Genomic DNA, 7,048 nt, shown 5'->3' with positions numbered 1-7,048 from the left:
ACCTTCCCAGCTCTCCTGTTTCTCCTCAGCATCCAGGCTGTTGACCGCCTTCCTTCCTTCTAACCTTCCCAGCTCTCCTGTTTCTCCTCAGCATCTAGCACTAATACGATGTGATAACCTCTGATACAGTTCTTTGTCTGCTTCCCTATGTAACTTGTAGAATGCAATCACTATCAGATCCCTGTTCCTAGTGATTAACAAACATTAGTAAACAAACTAGAGGTATGACTACAGTTACTGTGTTTTTCAGACGGAGAAACAGAAACCCACAGCAATTAAATATTTACATAAATGATTCCCACTTAGAGATAGAAGGCAAAAATCCAACAAAAAATTCAATCTTACAGTCTCAAGGGAACTGGAACATCAGCAGATTGCTTTGATTTTGCCCCACTTTTTCCTGGAGTAGAGATGAGATTCAAGAAACAGTCTTTTGTGCCCTGTTCACAAGTATCTGGTGTCAGGGTAGGGGGTTGGTCATTGCTTCTTTGTTCACTGACATGACTTTCTTAAGGATCTTGGCTCCTGACCCCACTCAGCTCTGTCTGGATGCAGTGGATAAGGAGTGAAATTCAGTGTTAATATTACCTGCTGAACCAAATCCATGGGTGACAAATGAGACCACTTCCAGTCCATAGACTTATTCGAAGTCCCAAACTCATACACTGTTTTATTTTTGTTTGTAATCTTAATGTGAGCTGATATTCTAAAGCAAATGTGTGGCAAGGTGTGGTGATTTGTACCTGGAATTCTAGCACTTGGGAGGCCGAGATAGGAGGATAGCTTTGACTCAAAGCTAGCCTGAGCTACGCAGGAAGTTGCAGGCCAGCCTAGGCTACATCTCCTGTGTCAGTAGCAATAAGGAAAAGATTTTTCATACTTGCACTTGTTCCTCTTAAAACCCTAGAGTCTTGGTGAGCTGAACCCACGTCTCTCTAAGCAGTCATCTGTAGTGTCTAAGTGATGCATGCTTCCCTCAGGTAGCCTGTGCTTCAGCCTCTAGGCTCTTCCCATGCCTCTTTATTCATTTTCATAACCTGTACACTTTTAGATACAAGCCCTTAAGTTATTTGGGATCCCAAAAGTCCTTTCAGTTGTTCTAGCTCACTAAATCTGGCCTGTTCACCCAAATTCCCTGACCCTTTTACTTCAAGATATAAAGCTTAAACGGGGAAAAAAAAAGCTTAAACAGTTGCTGCCTTACCAGCAAAGCATGGTAGCAAGGTAGAGGCAGGTCACCTCTGAAAACCTAGAAGCAGTCCAAGGTGGCAGTGAGAGCTAGTTTACTGACTTGAGTTCAACCCCGCTTTTGTCCCTGCTTCATGTCTTAGAGCTGGTTTCTTCCCTGTTTGAGCCTCATCAACAACAGAATATGAAGCAGCCTCTTATGCAGTCTCTTCTGGGTGACAGGAGCTGTACCGAGTAGCCAAAGACAGCTTTAGCATTCCTTCTACCTGCTGACTGTAGTCTCACGCCATCCATCTGGTAGCCTGTTTGTGTGTTAGCACCCAGGAGGCTTGCTCAGGAGATTGGGTGGGCGGTAGTGAGCTCATTCTATCTACCCTCTCCCCCTTGGCTCTCTGCAGCACCCTGGGACAGTCAGTTTAGTGGAGAGGGCCTCCAGAGACCTGGTTCTTCCAGTGCTCAGAGTAAATCTGTTCCCTTGAGAAACTGGCCAGGTGATCAGTCAGTATCTTTATTGAAACCATTTTTTTGTGTTTAATTCACTCAGCAAGCTTCGAAATGATCTCTGTAACCAGGGCCTTTGTTTGAGGCTCACAGAAGGCCAAGGTAGTTCTTATCCTCAGAACCTTCCCCTGGTGGCTCAGGCCTATACCACGTCCATGGCCAGTGGGAGGAAGTGATATGAGGGCTAACCCTGCTATCTAGGTCTTTGTAAGCCAGAAAAGACTCTCAGTGCAAAAATGTCAATGACCTTTGAAGATAAAGGCTTGCCCATTCAGTTTTTTAAAAAGGCAATTTCCTTAAACTGTCTCAGAGTCATTAGTTTAGTGTCTGCTAATAGATGGATGATTAAGGTCATAACACCTTCACTTCTTGTTTCTAAAGTTCTTTAGAGCAGGGACCATTTTAATTAAATCATGTTAGGGTATGTGTTATATCAGTGTGATCTTTATTGCTCAAAATGTGATTGTTACAACTTTACCATGCCATTTAGTCTGCCAACACTGAGTGACCCCACAATGCCAGACTCTGGACTAATTGCAAAATCAGAAGTGAGTGAAACCTGGTTCCTGTCTTCAAGGAGCTTATATTGTATTGTAACTGCTGTGGTACCAGAGAAGGCGCCGTGTCAGCTGCCTTTGAATAAACGCTCAAGTCCTACATCCCCTTAAGTGGCCTTTGGGAGCATTTCAGCCCTCGTGGTTTGTTTATCCCTTCATAAAAATGACAGTAGCCGGGTGATGGTGGCGCACGCCTTTAATCCCAGCCCTCGGGAGGCAGAGGCAGGCGGATCTCTGTGAGTTCGAGACCAGCCTGGTCTACAAGAGCTAGTTCCAGGACAGGCTCCAAAACCACAGAGAAACCCTGTCTCGAAAAACCAAAAATAAATAAATAAGTAAATAAACAAACAAACAGACAGTAAATCCAGGTTTACTGGGTTAATGTTAGGAACCAACAATTCCTATCTGTCAAGCACTTAGCACAATTGTAGCTATAATTGTAGATGCTTGTTATCTGGGATCCCAAAACATGGTAACCCAGGGAAAGCTGAAGCAGAGAAGCTCTTCAGAGCCTGTCTTCATGGTCGAATATTTCCAGAAAGTAAGGTGGGGAAATGAGGTTGCGTCTACAACAGTGGTTCTCAACTTTCCTAATACTGCAGTCCTTTAATACAGGTCCTCATGTTGAAGTGACTCCCAACCATAAAAATATTTTTGTTGCTATTTTATAACTAACTTTGCTAGTTACGAATCATAATGTAAATATCTGCTATGCAGGATATCTGATATTCACACCCTATGAAAGGGGTTCTCCCCAAAGGAGTCACAATCCATGGGTTGAGAATCACATTTGGAGAGCAGGAAGAGTCAGGCTGATGCTCCACTCAAGTGGTTTGGGCATTGAGGAATCAATGAAGTGTGTTAAGCAGGAGGGCAGACTTGATGTGGTAAACCCTCTGTGATACTGCGTGACAAAGTGATTCTCTCTCTAGTCCATGTCTCCCTCAGGCTAGCCCTAACTAATGTCCAGATCCTGTGTTCTTTGTTCATCCCCATCCCAGACCTCCCCAGCTAGGGCTGGAGCCCACCCAGGATCCATTTTTGGATTGTTCTAGGAAATGCTGAGTATGGCTGGATCTGGGAACTGCTAACTTGAGGAAGCCTAGCATTGTGGGTTTTTTTGTTTTATTTTTTAAAGGGCTGGAGGCTTGAGGATATAGTTCAATAGTAGAAAACTTGCCTAAGTTTAAGGCCTTGGGTTTGGTCCTTAACATCACTTAAAAAAACTAAAACAGGGACTGGAGACTTGGCTTGGGGGTTAAAAACAAACACTGCTCTTCCTGAGAACCTGGATTCAATTCTCAGCTTTCACATGGTGGCTCACAACCATCTGTAACACCAGTTCCAGGGATCCAGCACTTTCTTTTTGGCTTCCGTGGGCACCGGACACACATCTAGGCAAAACATATGTTGCAAGGAGAGTGGGGGTCCCTTTCTTTGTCCCGGCTGCCCGTCTAGCTCTGTCGGTAGAGCATAAGACTCTTAATCTCAGGGTCGTGGGTTCGAGCCCCACGTTGGGCACCAGGTGTGCTGGGAGTTATGGCAGTCAGACGCTTAAAAGAAATCCCACACTAGCTCAGAAATAAGAAATAGGCATTTATTAAGGGGTAAACTCACAAATCAGAATTCTCCGCTTGACCGGTTGAATCAAGCGACCCAAAGGAGCATCCGACCGGCACAGCACAGAGCAAGGGGAATGAGCGAGAAGGGGTGTGAGAAGTGGTTCACGTGCTCGGCTTCCCTGTGAATAGTAAGAGAGGTCATGCCCCAGTAGGCGGGCTAATACAAGCTATAATGTTTCCTGCAACATTCATATGCTCATATACACACAGAAAGAAACTGCCTTCCTCCAATTCTTCAGTTGTTGACTTATTAATAATATTCCACTGCTAGTTTCCTATTGTATATTAGCCTACTGTGTGCCTCTGCTGAATAATTGGAATACAATGATTCTTGAAACACTTTGTCTGTCCTTGGAAATCCCGTGGTGTTGTAGAGATGACAGGTATTGTGAGCTACAGCCATGCATGGTGGTTCTTGCCTGTAATCCCAGCACTTGAGGCAGAGGCAGATGGATTTCTGTGAGTTTGAGGCCAGCCAGGGCTACATAATAAGACCCCGTTTTTTTGTTTTGTTTGTTTGTTTAAGATAAGAGATCACCTCTGTTTTAAAGAAATACGAAAGAGCATAGGGCAGTCCAGAACAGAGCCCCGTTCATTCTGACCATGTACTTGGAGGATTTGAGGGAAAAAGAGGCGGTGCATTGTGTAACTGGGGAGGGGAGTATTTAATGGTCCTTCACAGGCAGGTAAGAACTAAGGAAAGGCAAGCTTGTGTACTAGGAAGGGTTGAAGTTGTCACTTCTTTATCATTCTTATCGTTTACAGTAGGTGGCTGTTAGCTGAGTAGCAAGAGGGACATGCTGCAGTTTCATAAGCCGTCTATCTCCCTTTCCTCCAGCCAAAGCTCTTGGCTCCCTTTTTGATCACCCTCCTTAGAATGAAAGTAGGTATTTCTATTCTGAAAAGGGGTGTGGGGAAACTAAGGCAGGAAAAAGGGCCAGAGGAACTGCAAACACTAAAGGTCTTTATTAAGAAATGAGGGCCATGTTGTATAACATGGGGGTTCAAAATGCCTTGAAGGTAACTGTTTAGTCCTCTGTCCTGTGCTTCAAGTAATCCATTTGGTTTGGGCAAGTCTCACTTAGTAAGTTTCCCTGTCATTTCTTCCAGGGCAGAAGAGGAAAGAAACTAACGGGTATTGAGCACCTACTGTGTGCCAGACCCAGGCCAGGTACTTTACATAATTTATTTCCTTCTGTCCTCACAACTCTGTGAAGTGTGGTGTTATTCCCATTTCATAAATCGAGAAACCTGAGACTCAGAGAATTTGAATTGTGCTCCGAAATACTGAAAATGGCAAAACAGCGATTTGAACTTAGAACCATGTCTCCAAAGTTCATGCTCTTCCCTGTGAGAGACCTGTCCTGGAGTTAAGGGTAGTAAAGCAGCGTTGACCCAAGAATTCAGTTGGGCCTTCTCTTGGCTACTTGTTTTGAAGCAGCTCGAGTGGATTGGATAGGCTTCTAGGGTCACTAGGGTTGCAGACTCAGGCCCACTTCTGTCCTTACTCAGCTTGTACAACCAAGGAAGGTTTTCTACCAGTTGACCGCACAGCATGAAGCTGTTTTCTGTCTCCTGGAAGAGCCACACCTGAGTAAGAATTGCAGTAAAAGTTTCAGACCACTGAGGTGGGGGTTGCTCAGCCTCCAGAGCATGAACTTCAGCTCTGATTTCTAGAATTCTGAGTCTTAGCTCTGGCTGCCATCTTATCAGAGCCATGCCTTCAGTATAACATTTCAGCAAAGGAACTAGGGTTGCCGTTTAATTCCATTCTTGATCTTAAGTAATTGAGACATTGAGCTGAAAGGGCATTAAAATTCCATTTATTTAATACCTGCTATGTAACAGGCAGCAAGTCATATGTGGTTTCTGAACATATGTAAATGGTCAATAGCAGTCCGTACCGCAGGAATATGGCACATTGTGACAGGTACCATCCTAGAATTCCCTTAACTTAGCTTAGAACACAGTTCCCTTGACCTTTGACTTGGGTCTTACAGGATGCTAGGAATTTACCAGGGGCTTTTCCAGTGTGTAGCACAGTGGTTGACATAGAAATTTCAGCTGCTATTGTCATCTACTTTGCCTTGGTGTCAGGGAAGCTCTTAGAGTTTGGTATCTTGAGAGGAGAGTACTCTCATGGGCTATTTCAGAATAGAATTTGGAAGCTGTTGCAGGGCAGCTGGATAGATACAGCTGTATCTTGGGAAATCTGGTGCAAACATATATGAACTCTTGGGACTGGGAGGAACTCTTAGGAGAGTGAGACTAGGCTAATGTTGAAAATCAGTCTAGCTTCATAACAGATTATGGCACCCGCTGGTCTGTTGATCAGGGTTATTTTCTGACACTTGCCAAACTGTGGACAGAAAGGCCAACGTGAAAAACTGAGTCATGCCCCAAAAGCTGTCTAGATACACCACAAGCCATATAATTGTTGACAAGGATTATTGCCTAGTACATAGTAGGTCCTGGGTTTGATCTCCAGTACTGGAAAAAATAATAATAATTTAAGTTACCACATTAACATGAATTGCAGTTTTTATTAGAAATAATTATTTGGGGCACAGTGAGATGGCCCAGCAAGTAAAGGCATTTACTGCTAAGCCTGAGGACCTGAGCTCAATCCCTGGGACCTACATGGTAGAAGGAGAGGAGGAGACGTGGAAGTTATCCTCTGATATCCACAGACATGGTACAGTATATGTGCCCCTGTGCATGTATACTCATATATACAATAATAAGTGTGCTATTAAAAAAAAAATATATATATATATATTTATTTAGTTTTTCGAGACAGGGTTTCTCTGTAGCTTTGGAGCCTGTCCTGGAACTAGCTCTTGTAGACCAGGCTGGCCTAGAACTCACAGAGATCTGCCTGCCTTTGCTTCCTGAGTGCTGGGATTAAAGGCGTGAGCCACCGCCGCCCGTTATATATTTATTTTTATACATTGAATAGAAAATGTTCCTGTTCTAATTTTTGCAAACTTTGTTTTAATAAAGTAAACTTGGGGAAGGAGGCTTGCTGTGTAAGTGTGAGAATCAGAATTTGAATCCTCAGCACTTGAATGAAAAGCTACTATAGTCATATGTACTTGTAACCAGAGCTGGAGGTGGCACTATGTGAAGACAAGAGGATGCCGAAGCTTCCTGGCCCACCAGCCAGTTTAGCCAAAAATG

General features: G+C 43.9%; 1 protein-coding gene across 6 annotated transcripts in view; it reads left to right on the top strand.

The window, feature by feature from the left end:
- Fam193b (family with sequence similarity 193 member B) overlaps positions 1 to 7,048 on the top strand; it is a 35,392-nt gene that overhangs the window by 2,210 nt on the left and 26,134 nt on the right. The window contains exon 1 of one of the 6 annotated variants that reach the window (XM_026782879.1): positions 5,009 to 5,039. The exons of the other annotated variants lie outside the window; for them this stretch is intronic. The gene's annotated coding sequence lies outside the window, so the exon portion shown is untranslated. Of the gene's footprint in view, positions 1 to 5,008; positions 5,040 to 7,048 lie in introns of those variants that run through there. 6 annotated transcript variants of the gene reach the window in all.

This window comes from Microtus ochrogaster, chromosome 16 (assembly GCF_000317375.1).
Source record: "Microtus ochrogaster isolate Prairie Vole_2 chromosome 16, MicOch1.0, whole genome shotgun sequence".
Classification (NCBI taxonomy): Eukaryota; Metazoa; Chordata; class Mammalia; order Rodentia; family Cricetidae; genus Microtus; species Microtus ochrogaster.
Note: the sequence above shows the minus strand (reverse complement) of the source record. Positions and strands in the feature narration are given on the sequence as shown.